Raw genomic sequence first — 15,012 nt, 5'->3', positions numbered from 1 at the left:
ATGAACGCGCCAACAGGAAATTGTGTGCTTTACATGCTGATTTTATAGCCTCACAAAATAAACTCTCCGCTTGTGAGTTACATGTTCAAAAGCTTACTGACTCCCTTGCTCAGGTGGATGCCAATAATCTGGCTCTACGCCAAGATATGCAGGCTCTCTCCTCCCAAAGGGCTGCGTTGGTTGCTGATGTCCAAGTTTTGCAAGACTCGATTGCTGATTTTCGTAGTCAGAGGGATATTCTTATCCCACCTTCTCCCTCTCCCTCTGCCTCTCCTCCGCTCTCCCCTAAACCAGCACCTAGAACTGTCTCCCGTTTTTATCACCGCTCTAGGGGGGGATGGGTCCAGGGATTTGCAGGAGTGTTCTGATTCTACTGCGGAGGACTTGTTACCTAGTAACAAACCCTGGCCTGAGAAATCTTTGCCGCTAGCTGACCGCCCAGTGCAGCAACCACGCCCTGTAAGGTCTATCTCAACTTCCGGTGACGTCACTGGACCTACTGATTCTAACCCACACCCGGTAAGGTCAGTTTACATTGAGCCTAAACAACCACCAGATGGCGCCAAAGCACCACATACTTCACAATATGCTCTAAAGAGGCCACATCACAACACTGAGGCTGTGAAGGATACTCAAAAACGAGGAGATGGTCATTTTGTACCACCCTATCACGCCCAGTTAATGAAGGTGTTTAAACAGATGATAGAACCCTTTAGAGAGGGAACTAAGCTAACTATTGAAGCACATCTGGCCTCAATACATGAGTTCTATGAGACATATGCAGTAACGGAGGCAATTGACAAACTGCAGTTACTCCGCTGGTCCTTTGCTTCTGAGTGTCATGAGACGTTGCGATCCATCATCGCTGGCACTTCCAATGTGATAGCGATGGAACAACAACTCAAGAGACGTTATGGTACATATGCTGATTCCTTTGAGTCTCGCAAAGCCGCCTTCCATTTGCGCTGTGGGCTCCAGGAAAACCCCCATGAATTTGCTTTCCGTCTGAAACAACATTTTTTTCCAGACAGGACTCCTTCTGAGGAAGAACTGGAGTATGGTGAATTCCGATCTCTGTTTGCAAAAGCCTTGCCTGACTATATAAGTGTGATTATGGCTGGTATGAAACATGCCTCTTACTCTTTGACCCTGGCCATAGCCAAAGAGCTCTATGATTATCATGTCAGGGCTCCTGCGGTGCAACCTGCGAAACCGGTGCCCAAAGCATGATCTAAGGACCAGAAGCTCAGTGTATGTGCTGTTCAGACTTCATTTGCTTTGGAACCCAGTAGCTCTGTAGCTTCCACACTAGGACCTGTTTCACCCCGTCCAGCGGACCTGCCTTCCTCTTCTGCTGCACGACCCAAAAGGGATGGACCCAAGACACAGAAGAAGAAACGGCCAAATAAGCCACAGAAGCATGATGATGATGGCTACAGCATACTAGCGGGACAATTTGCTTAGGTGTTAGCTCGTCTTTCTGCCCTGGAGCTGGCTTCTCAACAACTGGCAGTACCTGTCCCAGCTAGAAGGGAGCAAACCCCAAGGAGAAAGGATAACAATGTCGGTTACAAGCCTTCCGGCACTCGAGTGGTCAAGTCTGTGGCGACCGACACCCAGGTTTCCTCAGTTGATAACCTGGATGACACACCCGAATTGTCTGAGGATGATAAAGCATGACTAGTCCGAGAACCACTTTCCCCACTCACAATTGTATCTTCTGTCCAAACAACATCTTCTGATGCCACACAAGGCATTGATCCGGTACTCTCCAGTGAATTATCTGAGGACACAGAGTGGCTTCCTTCGTGGGATTCCATTAAGTCACACAAGTATTTCTTGGGTAGGCTCACGCCTATGGGTCAACGGTACACACTACCTTTGCTTCTCCAACAGGTCTTGTCCTGTCCCGGTTTACTTGACATGGCTTCAGAAGTGACTTTGATCACTCAGGGACTATTCCACCATTTGCAGACTACCCTGGGTAACCAGAATCCACTGCCGATTATTCCCTGTGATTTGTCTTTGGTTGCATATGGACATCAGAACATTAAGACAGTTGGTCAAACTTGGCTTACCCTGCAGTTAGGCAAAATGACTGTCAAACACCCAGTGATTATTACCACTAGTCCAGGAGAGGAGTTTATGATTGGAAACGATCTTTTGAAGAGATTGAGGCCTATTTTGGATTACGTCCAAGAAGTGGTCTGAGCCCAGGTGATGCGTCCCATTCCTTTTGGGAAGGTACAGACTACACGCCTGCCCCAGGTTGCCAGTACTGTGGAGCGAAACAATACTTCAATTCGAATCAATTTCTTGCGTTCAGCGGATCCACACATCTTGGAGCTACAGTACGCCAATGTTCCAGAGGGGGGTCCCCAGGCCGCGAGATTGTCAGCGTTCCCAAGGAACAAATATTTGACATTGTTCTCCAGGCTGACCATTTGGAGATTGTTCTGAAGTCTACGTTCCCCATGCCGGACCCACTTCAAGAGACCATCTAAGACCCCACCTCATCTGTTTCCAGCTCTCTGACTTCTCATCCTCGTCTGCTGGCTGTACTTCGCCAGGATGATACTGACTTGTCTGTTGATGTCCATCTGCACGGTTCTGTCCCAGTTCTAGCTCAACTGCTACTTCAGAGTGACATCTCCATGATCAGTGAATCCTTTTACTGTCAACTTCAGCGAACCACACCCGTTCCGTTTGTTAGGCGCCACTCTACTTGCCTACCTATACCAGGTCAGGGTGTCAAGTCTCTTGTGGGGTTTGTAGCCTTCCGCTGACCCTGGGTTCTAAGACTTTCACTCATCACTTTTCTGTGGTGAGAGGCCTACACACATCCTTGTGTTTGGGATCTGATTGTCTTGTTCGTCTAGGAGTCTACGTTGATTTGGTGAACTGTGTGCTTTGGAGCAGATTGAAAGGCACCCCGGTAGAAGATGTGGACCTGATGGATGGTCTGAAGGCTGGACAACCTCTTCCTCAAGTTTGTGAAGTGGTCTGTGCTGAAGACGTCAAGATTCCTGGTCTTGTGCAGGATTTTGCTCTGCCTCTTCGTTTGGCCCATGGTCAACGCATGCTCGATGATATTGGCTTTTTTAACCCCAATTCCTCTTTTCTCGAGCATGGTCTGTCTCTAGGTGCTTTACCTTGTCTTGAAGTACCTAATTCTTCTTTCCATGTGTTGATTGTCAATGCTCAACCTACGGAAGTCTTCCTTTCTGCTGGAGAACCTCTGGGTTTTCTGGTGGGTGAATCTTTTCCTGATGTTGAGGTAACTTTGTCTATCATTAGCAGCTCGTCTTCCATTGTCGACCCCTGCCAGGGGGGGGACATACCGGACCGTATTCTTACCTCACCTAAAGGACTCATTTCACTGGACTTCCTCTGGCCATATGATGCATCGACATCCCATTTAACAGTGGAGAATGACTGTTTGATTTTATCCAGGAAGTTAGCTCTGTCTGACCAATCCAAAGCGGTGAATGCCATTGAATCTTCATCTTTGCAAGAACAGATTGAAGATCAAGTGGAAATCTCCTCCAACCAACTTTTTTCTGAGTTTGATGCCATGGTAAAGGAACAAGTGAACCTAGCTGATGCGTGCTCTTCCAATGACGAAAAGGCTCAGTTAGCACAGTTGTACAAGTATCGAGACCTGTTTGCAGTGGATTCTTATGACACTGGCCTGACTGTCCTACATGTGACCAAGATTCCCACGGATCCCCACAGTAAGTCCTTCTTCGTGCAGCAGTATAAGATTCCTTTGGCCTCGTATGAGTCCGTGCAAAAGATACTTGATACCCTGGAAACTAGGGGTATCATTAGGCATTGTAACAGTACATACAACTCACCCTTGTGGCCAATCCTGAAGAAGAATAACAGTTGGAGAATTGCCCTGGACTACCGACAGCTAAACAAGCGGGTACCCTTGTCTAGGTGGCCTACGGCCCATCTTGACCAGAACTTGACTACCATCAAAGGAGCTAAGTATTTTATCATCTTGGATTTACACCGGATCATCCTGTACATCCACTGGATCAATACAAACTAGCATTTACCTTTGGGAAGAAACAGTACACGTGGAATAGAACACCTTTTGGTTTTCTGAACTCTCCAGCTGAGTTCAACATATTTCTCCATAAAGCCCTTCCAGATGCCGAAGCTCGAGGAACTCTAGTCTATATGGATGACATCTTGATCAAGAGTCCCAACTTTCAGAAACACCTGGAAGAGGTAGAACATGTGTTCCAACAATTGCAGAATGCAGGAGCTAAATTGACCCTTGCCAAAGGTCAATGGTGCCGAACATCTCTGAACTATCTAGGGTATGAAATTTCCTCTGAAGGTCTTTGACCACAGAAGAAAAGGATACAGGCCCTACAACAGTTGAGGAGACCTACCAATCTGACGGAACTTCGTTCATTTTTGGTGATATGCAACTATTCTCAACAGTTCATAGGTCAGTATGCAGAGATCTCTAGACCCTTGGTCGCCTTACTGAAGAAGGATGTACCTTGGACTTGGGGTCCTGAACAAAAAGATGCTATGCAAGAGATGAAAGAGCAGCTTAGTCGCTTTCCTTGCTTGGCCTACCCCGAGAGCGGTCGTGAATTTTTCATCGACCTAGGATTCTCCAAACACTCTATGAGTGCTGTCCTGTACCAGAAATACGACTCTGACAAGCGTGTGGTGGCCTATGCAAGCAAAGGCTTCACCGATGTAGAAAATAAGTATTCTGACTGTGAGAAAGCTCTACTGTCAACTGTTTGGGCTCTTCAACATTTTCGGAGTTACATCCAAGGAGAAAAACTCATTGTAGAGACTTGTCATCAACCCATTAGCTTCTTGGGTAGTGACAAGATCAAAACTGGTCATGTCTCCAATAGCCGGATAGTCTTATGGACTTTGGCTCTCCAAGGATGGCCTTTACAGGTAAAGTATGCCCTGAAACATCGAAACACAGTAGCCCAAGGGATAGCAGAATTGCATGATTGTACAGAACAAGATTCTCTTACAGGTATACCGGAACCTGATGTTCCGCCAGAAGAGGAGGAACCCCATCGTCATCATCTTTATGATGAACTGCTCTGTGCCAATATACCTCAAGTCTACGTGCCTTCCACCAGGCCTCGGACCATGATCTGGTCGCAGAAGTAGGTGTAGTGTGGATTGGATGCCAAAACCAACCAATATGCAGAGATTATAGCAGCCTTGGTCGCTGTACAGTCTGCGGTACAGAAGGGGATCCCAGAACTGATTATCTGTACAGATTCTGATTATGTGCGTCAGAATTTTGTGTCTCACTTACCCGTGTGGAAAAAGAAGGACATGTTAAATTCCAAAGGGAAGCCTGTCCATCATGGCGACTTGATTCTAGCCTTAGATCAATTGGTACGAGACAATGACATGACCATCTATTGGAAGAAAGTGAAAGATCACGCCAAGGTTAATAGTCCTGACAAGATCGGAAATGACCTTGCGGATCAATTGGCCAAAGAAGGTGCTTTGTCAGGGGAATTATGGCAATGCCCTGAAGAGTTGTTCTCGATGGTGCATGCTATTACCCAATGCCAAGCGAAACAGGTTGCTGAAACACCTGTAGTGCAGTGGGGTAATGATGTCCCTTCCTTTGATCTCGTAACCGCTCAGAAGACAGATCTTATCCTGGGAAAGATCTATAACTTCATACAGAATCCACAGGATCATCCATTGTCTGAAGACGACCAGAAGGAAGAAGAACTGAGGATACTCTACACCTCCAGAGAGAAATTCTCGATTCACCAGGACCTGCTCACTCGGACGAGTAAGCATGATATCATACAGTAGGTTGTACCCCGGGCATATCGAGGAATCATGTTGCAACATGCCCATGATGAACCTTGTGCTGGACATAGAGGTGAAGAAGTTACCTATGAGACACTGAAGCAAGTGGCCTACTGGCCTCATATGCGGCAAGATGTGCAGTTATATATGAGAGGTTGCTTGACTTGTTGTCAATTTCAACCCTCAACACCCATTCACCGAGCACCCTTGAGAAAGAAGGGTTTGGTCATGCCCTGGTCCGACATCCAGATTGATTGGATTGGCCCAGTGGTCCGTTCCTCCCGAGGTATTAAGTATATGCTGACTGTCACCAGTTTGTTTACCAAGTGGATTGAGTGCTTGCCTGCACCCAATTGTACGGCAGAGACTACCGCTACCTTGCTACTGAATCACGTGTTCAGTAGGTGGGGGTTGACCACGCGAGTGGACTCAGACCAAGGATCACATTTCACTGCGGATGTGATGCGACACATGTGGAAGATGCTAGGAGTGAAAAGTAAATTGCACATAGCTTACCACCCTCAATCTTCGGGACAAGTGGAAAGAGCGAATCGTACCATCATCACCATCCTGAAGAAGTACGTGTCTACCTCTGGTAAGGATTGGGACATGAAGTTACCTTTGGTACTGATGGCTATTCGTGCCACACCTCACCGGTCTACGGGGGTGACGCCTTTTGAAATGATGACAGGTAGAGAAATGACATTACCAATTTATTTGTTGTATAGAACTAATGATGTAAATCTTTCTAGTGCTGCTACTGCCCATGAATATGTCACCCATTTACGTCAACATCTACAGGGTGCATTTTCCTTTGCCCAGAAAAATCTGAAAACTGCTGCTAAAGGTAGAAAAGCCTACTATGATCATAGGACTACCACAAAGGAATACCAAATTGGCGACAAGGTATTCTATTACAATTTTGGCAAAACCAAGACCAAAGAAAGTAAATTTTTGCCAAGCTGGCATGGTCCATTCCTTATAGTGGAAAAGGCTTCACCTGTGGCCTATCAAATCCGCACCAAGTCCAATTCTCAAGGTGAAGATGTCCTTAAATGGGTCCACATTAATCAACTGAGACCATGTCATCCCAGTAAATTTGCCCAGGATGAAACCATTGTTGTGATGAATGACATTAACCTAGCAACACCCTAGGCTGTTCTCTCTTTTATTCACATAGGATAGTTTATCAACAACAGGGTCTTCCTCCCTCTTGGGGAAGCACGCTGGGAGAATATTGTAAGCGTGGGCCAGTTACCGCAAGCCTTAAGGGCTGGCCACGCTACAATATATAAATTTAGTTACTTTTATTCTATTGGTTGGATTTGGTAGGCAACAGGTAGAGGATGATTGGTTGTGGTCTATATAGCTAATGGGTTGAGGGGAGGGTGGGAGGGTTTAGACTGAGTTAATGGTGTGGCTATGGAGACTATCTCCTAGAGGTAGCTTAATGATGGGAATTTTTCAGAAGTAATAATAATAATAATAACAGCTTATATACCGCAATACCGTGAAGTTCTATGTGGTTTACAAAGATTAAGCAAAGGTACAAATTGATTGACTTTTAGAGGGGAGGAAGAAAGAGGGTTAATAAGACAGGAAATCCATTTTTGAGGAGAGAGTGATCAATAGAACAAGTTAATCGCTATAGAGGGGAGAGAGAAGAGAGGATCAGTTGTCCAGATACTTTAGGAACAGGTGTGTTTTCAGACGTTTCCTAAATTCCTCATAAGTAGTGGGTGAAAGCAATTGTTCTAGGACTTTATTCCATGATGCTGCTTGGTGCGAGAGAAGATGTTCATGGTGTTTTTTTAATTTACAACCTCTCACTGGGGGGGAAACGAAGTTGGAATGTGAACTTCTCTTGTGTCTTGTGTCTTGTGTTGGCTGAGAAGACGAAAAGGTCAGTTATATATTTAGGGGCAAGTCCATGTAGTGCTTTGAAGCAGAAGTAGGCAAATTTAAACTTTATGCGCGCCTCCATTTGCAGCCAATGCAGCTGCCGGTAGTAGGGTGTCACGTGGTCAAACTTCCTTAGCCCAAAGATCAGTTTGACCGCTGCATTTTGCATCAATTGTAAATGCTGCATGTTCTTTTGGGAAATTGCTAAATAGGCGATGTTACAGTAGTCCAGTAGACTCAGTACGAGGGATTGGACTAGGGTTCTGAATGCCGCTGTATCGAAATAAGCTTTAATGGATCTGAGTTTCCAGAGAGTGAAAAATCCCTTTCTGATCAAGGAGTCCACCTGATCTCTCATGGTTAGGCACTGATCCAAAGTTACAACTAGTATCTTTATGGTAGGTTGGATAGGGTAATTAAGATTATTGATACATAGTGGTGATTTGGTGTCAAGTATCTCTGTCAAGAGGAAGAAAGCAACTAAAATAAAATAAAACAAAAACAAGTGTACACTACACTGACATGAGCAGAAACAAAAGCATATCACAAAACACAGAATATAAACTGACTAATGGCAAACATACCAGGCAGGGAGCCAAAACCAAAAGCAAAGAGCAACGCTGAGTACACAGCTGCCACACTCAGCAGTACGGAGACTGAAAAAAGGCAAGGCAATAAGTAGCAGCTGAAGCCAAAACAAAAATAACTTTAATGAATCCAAAGAGAAAGACAACTGACAACCATATACTCAATGGGAAGTCAGCCACTCAATCTCTTTATTGAGACCGTTGTGGATAACAGTTTGCCATGTAAAAATCAGCCTTTGCTCCTAATACATAAGTAAGCGAGAGATATCCCCCCCAGAGTTGACAACAAGCTGTTTGAGAACATAAAAACGCAAATCAGATAAAGAATGATTGAATTGAACCCAGTACTCTATCAACGGAGCCTCATTCTTAAGAGTTCTAATACAACTAAGATGTTCAGCAATACGGATTTTAATGGTTCTTTTTGTTTGGCCAATGTAAAGTTTCTGACATGGGCAAAAAATCCCGTAGACAACCTGGGTGGAATTGCAATTTGTACTGGATTGAAGAGAAAACCAAATATTAACATTGGGAATGAAAACTTTATCAGTGCTCAAAGAATACTGACAATACCGGCATTGACCACAAGCAGTGTGACCATGCTCACCATTGGCAAAAACCGGAGTGGAATCACGGTGCTTTAAACGTTCCCTTAAATTATTACCTCGTTTAAAGGCAAATCTAGGTCTGTTAGTGCAGTGTTTTTCAACCTTTTTTGGGCAAAGGCACACTTGTTTCATGAAAAAAATCACGAGGCACACCACCATTAGAAAATGTTAAAAAATTTAACTCTCTGCCTATATTGACTATATATAAAGTAATTCTCTTGAATAGGAATCAAATAAACACAAAGAAAGTATTTTATAATTACTTTATTATGAAATAAAAATTACAAAAATTATAAAATACTTTATTCAGTGCGAAACCTTTGCCTGTTTGGCTGAACACAAAGCTGATATTCTGGCTGGAATCGAAGAAAGACACACACGTAGCTCTTCATCAACAGCTCTCAGTCTCTCTCTGTATTTGGTTTTTATAGCATACAAAAATAGACAAATATACCCTCCATCCTTTTTATTAAACCACAATAGCAGTTTTTAGCGCAGGGAGCTGCGCTGAATGTCCAGCGCTGCTCTTGACGCTCATAGGCTCCCTGCGCTAAAAACCACTATTGCAGTTTAGTAAAAGGTGACCATATTGTAAAATATAGACAGCAGATATAAATTCAGAACTGTGCATAGTAAGTGAAGGGAAGTTTTCATCTCTGGGAATTTACCCAGTTAACTATTAAGTTATTTGGGCAAATTCCTTTGAAAACTGTGGTAATACTGCCTCCACTTTGCTAAATTTAAAATAAAATCATTTTTCCTACCTTGTCTGGTGATTTCTGGTTGCACTTTCTTCTTCTGACTGTGCATCCAATCTTTCTTCCCTTCTATCAGCCTGTATGCTTTGTCAATAGTCATATGTATATTTGTCAATAGTCATATGTAGTCATTTCCTCCCCCAACTTTTTCTTCCTCTCTCCCTGACCTTTCTTTTTTTTTTTTCTGTTTCTCTTCTTTCCTTCTGTTTCCCTGCCTGTCCCCTTTCTTTCTTTCTCCCTGCCGTTCCCCAAGCCACTGCCGCTGCCATCGGGGAACAGGACCCACCAATGGATAACAGGCCCCAAAGCCGACGCCGACGCATGCTCTCCCTGACGTCAATTCTACAATCGGAGAGGAAGTTCCGCCCAGCCAGGCAGCGATTGGCTGGCCCGAACTTCCTCTCCGACTGCAGAATTGACGTCGGGGAGAAGAAGACTTATCGGCTCGATAGATTTTAGATCGCCAAGACAAAGTGAGTCCTGGGTGATCGACTCACTTTGCCTTGGCGAGCTACTGGCGCCCCTGCCTCGGGCCCCCTGTCAGCTCCGGGCCCGGCGGCCCTGCGGCACACCAGGCAACATCTCGCGGCACACTAGTGTGCCGCGGAACAGCGGTTGAAAAACACTGTGTTAGTGAATACCTGATGGTAACTCAATAGATGCCAATGACGGCTGATGATATTCTGTATATGAGTAGACAGAGGGGAAAACGGTAACACACATGTGATCCTACAATCTGAAACCTCATGAGATGATTTAGGATAAAAAAGCCACTGCCGGTCAGCATGAGAAGCGCGCTTCACTGCGCGTTTAATCACATGAGTGGGATAACCCCGTTGGCTGAATCTATGTGACATAAATTGGCTCTGAGTTTTGAAATCATTGCTAGAAGGTGTTTTAGCCTGAGCATCTGACCAGTAGTATCACATAAAGGCTTGGGATGATAACTACGGTAGTGCAATACTGTGTTGATATCAGTAGATTTACGAAATATAGAAGTATTTAACTGTCCCTGGTCATAATATAACTGAATATCTAAGAAATTAATGGAATTAGAATGATACATCATCATGAACTGGATGTTCTGAACCCCCTCCCCCTCTAGAAGATGGTATAGACTGACACAGTCCCTTGCCACTCACAATTGAAACCCAAAGGTCCCTATCCCCGGGGGAAGGCTACATTACCCACCAGTTGCAGAAGGGGAGAGGCCTTAGGTGTTCACTGCTGTTTCCGGCACTACCATTTCCATGCTAATCGCAGAGGCGCCAAGAGTTGGAACTTATAAAGGACCCCCGAGAGCACTGAGGATGCCAAATGTAATAAAGCTAAAAGGGAGTGAGGAGCGCATCATATGGTCATCCAACCTTTTGGGGAAAATTTGTAGTGACCTGTGATACCCTCATGTACAAAGCACAGCAAAGCCACTACATTATACTAGTGAATATCCAGAAGTTTCAATCCGCCCTGCCTTGTATCAAAGGCTAGTGTGGGGGGAGAGAGAGCACACTTCTGAGGCGTCTGGTGTTGCCTATTACCTGCTATCATCCCTGTCTTCCCAGCATTTTAAAGGTTCAAACAGTGCTGCAAATTGGGCAGGCACTGAGAGGGGCACCTACACCATCAGTGAGGCCCCTGCCATTGGACTCAAAATGCTGCAGCCTCTGTGGTGCGAAGCCACAGATGTGCGGCCAAAGGGGTGTGCCTTAAGGGGCATGCCAGGCTCCTTGGGAACTCCTTGGAGCCACTTGGAGACAATTAGAGTGAGGTTAGTAAGTGGCTTCCCCTTTGATTTATTTGTGTATAATGATATTGTAAAAAAATTTCTTCTAATGGGGAAACATAAAGCAAAACTTAAATTCTCAACTCCTGTATCTTCAGGCCCAGTGAATAAGCATTTGACATTTATTGAGGTTAATACTAAACAGACTAAGAGATCAGAACAAATTTCAGAAGCCTCACTTAGCTCTCCTGAAAGAACTCCTCCTCTCCCTCCTTTAAATCCTGTTCAACTGGCACCTGAAGTTAGTACTAGTGCTTCTAAGGAAGCCTCAGAGCTCCAGACCACCCAGGCAGTATTCTATGAAAAAATGCCTCAAATTATACCACTGGTTGAGGGTCTAGAAGGCTCTGAAGTAAATAAACAGGAAGTGACTTTAAAAAACTTTTGGCAAATTAATATTAGGATGGAGAAAATGTTGAAATCAGTCATGACTCAGTCTCAGGATTTTTCAAAGGAGGTGGTAGAAAAACTAATGAATGTTGATTCTAATATTAAAGTTTTGGATGAACGCACAACTAAGATAGAGAAGCAAGTTTCTAACGTACAAGCATCTTTCATATCAGCAATAAAGGATTCACATTCTATACACGTTAAACTAGAAATAATGGAAAATGCTACAAGGGCAAGAAACTTGCGACTGATTAATTTTCCAGAAACATGTTTGATCTCTCCTGAGATTCTTTTTCATAAGTATCTCAGAGAGATATTGGGGTTAACTAACTCTGAGTCAATACCTATTTTAACACTCTATTATATACCTAAGAAACAAAAAATTACTGTGGAACAAGGACTAGACCAATTGGCTTCTATTGATATGAATTTGACGGAATTTCTTGAAGACTCACAAGATACAATACAAACCAGGTCTACCCTTTTAGTTTCATGTATTAATGAGAGTGATAAGGTATTGATAATGAAACTATATTTTAAAAATAAACAAGCAATGTTCTGTGGGGCTAGAATCCAAATATTTCCAGATGTGGCAAGAGTAACCCAACTTAGACGAAAAGCCTTTTTAGCTTTGAAATCTAAGGTAGTGGAATCTAGCGCCACATTTTTTCTGAAATTCCCGTGCAAGTGTTTGGTAACTTTTCATGATAAGGATTACATATTTTATGATTCTATTCAATTAGAATATTTTCTTGAACATTCCTAGTAACCTCCTTTTTATAAGTTGGGGTAGAATTTTCCTTTCTGGCTATGATATTACTACGTTATTCCTCAGGCTTTGCCCTCTCCGGGGCACTTGGACGCATTTTATGATGTCATCATGTTAGCCTCGAGACACCGCCCCCATCGGGTTTCTCCAGCGTCTTAAAATCCCTGAGACGCCATTACAAATCCTTGTTCCTCTAGGCGATAGCTTTATTTTCACACGCCTTGGGTGGACTGTGCTGACGGCCTGCAATAGTGGCCAGTCACCTAACGGCTCCAATTGTGGTTCGCCGTTCCTTTACAGCTATCTGTACTAATCCCGCTCTTGAGGAAGGTATCAAAGCGGAGCTCTGTCGAGTGGAGACTTCTACAGATTACACAGACTACAAAGCTCCAAATGAAGCTAAGTATTTAAATCTAAGGACTTTGGATGTGCATATATCCTTCAGATTTATCCTGAGGATATTTACTTGAATTGCCAAAGAAGATACATATAACAAACTGCACATATTGATTTTGGATGTTTTATATATGACTGCTTTTTATAGGAATTTTATACTCACTGGTTTCATGAAGAAAAGATATAATGAATGAATTGGGCTTTATTGGATAAATTGTCAAGCGTTTGCATCTGCACTTTATATATCCATCACAAATTAGTTCTTTAGCTTTTTAAGTATTTTTAAGGACTCTATGCACTTTTTTTAGCACTTCAGCACTTTTTTTAAAATATTTCTTGGAGTCTTGGGAAATCATTAAGGACTAATTCTACTGGAAAAAATGTTGTAGCAGATATATAGATGGACTATGTGATGTATGAGGCAGTCCTTATTTAGACCTACGGTCTAGTGCTAGTCACTTATGAGTTGCTGCCTGAGCCAATTAGTCTCCCGTAGGGCATACCAAGGCTCATACTGATGTCCATTATTGAAAGCTAATTATTTGGTTGCTCCAGTTTTTTGCACATGTTATTCAACATTCTTTCCACAAGAACTAGAGTTCTGTCCAGTTTGTTATTGGAAATTTAAATTATCCAAGCCCATATTTTACTAGGTTGTTTGTCCAACAATGGGTCCTCAACAGCAATAAAGTCCCCGTTACTATTAAAGTAGAAGTAGCTAATGGCAGCATCAACTGCTGAAGAGTTTTGAAAAATTCACTTTGGTTCGAATTAGGGACGTAAACATTAAAAAGTATCAGAGTATCTTTTCCTAAGCTCATGTATACCTTAATCCATCTTCCCACAGGGTCTGCTGAAATTACACTAAATGCAGCTGAGCATTTTCTATTTACTAGGATAGCCACCCCAACCTTTTTCCCCACCGCACTTAACCCATCCCCCAACCAACTTAACAGCCTCTAACTGTGTCAGGTGTGTTTCTTGTAAGAAATAAACATCCACTTGTTGTTTCAAAAGATTGAGAAATTTTTTCCTCTTAATTGGATGATTCAGACCATTGACGTTTAATGAATACAATTTCATAACCATTTTAAAAACCTAAAACATAATAATAAATAAACCTGAAGTTCCCCTTTGAAAAAAATAATGACTAATATTTCCATATACATCCAGGCCCCAAATATGAAATATTCCCATCCCCACCACTACCACTACCCTAACCCAGCTTATAACATGACAGCTTGTATACAACTCTCATGATCAGATGACACCCATCCCCCCTGCTTCCTAAATTAATCCTCTTTATATCCAATATTAATCCATCAATTTACCATAGACAATTTAGAGCTCCTTTTACAAAGCCACGCTAGTGGTTTTATCGCACGCATCAGATTAGCACGTGCGCTAGCCGGAAATCTACCATCTGCTTAAAAGGAGACGGTAGCGGCTAGCACATGCAGCAATTTAGCTCATGCTATTCCGTGCATTAAGGCCCTAGTGCGGTTTTGTAAAAGGAGCCCTTAATGTATCAAGAACCTCAGAATTAGTTACTTAATAGGTACTTATTTGTTAATTACCAAATATATATTATTTTTAAAAATGTCTCTACTGATGTTATAACAAACGAAGCCCACTCTAAGAAACAGTTAACAATACTGAAACATTACCTTATTGTAAATTCTACCCCTTACTATAAGAGACTTTGATTGATGCAGATAATTAATCATACCTAAATCCATAAAACTATCCACCCCATTCCATCCAAAACTTTATGAATCTAATACCATTTCATTACATCTCAGAACCAAAGTAATAACTAATATATTCAAAATTAGTTTGTCAAATTCATAGGACTGTAAGATACAAATTGATAAAGGATAATAAATATACATTTCACTTCTAACATATACCTTGTTAATGGAAAAGTGCCTCCAGCAAAACTATAACATATATATCCCAATGTTTGCAAAACAGTTAAAAGATGCCAAAA

The sequence above is a fragment of the Geotrypetes seraphini genome, chromosome 6, assembly GCF_902459505.1.
Source record: "Geotrypetes seraphini chromosome 6, aGeoSer1.1, whole genome shotgun sequence".
Classification (NCBI taxonomy): domain Eukaryota; kingdom Metazoa; phylum Chordata; class Amphibia; order Gymnophiona; family Dermophiidae; genus Geotrypetes; species Geotrypetes seraphini.
The sequence above is the reverse complement of the archived record's forward strand: the minus strand, read 5'-3'. Positions refer to the sequence as shown.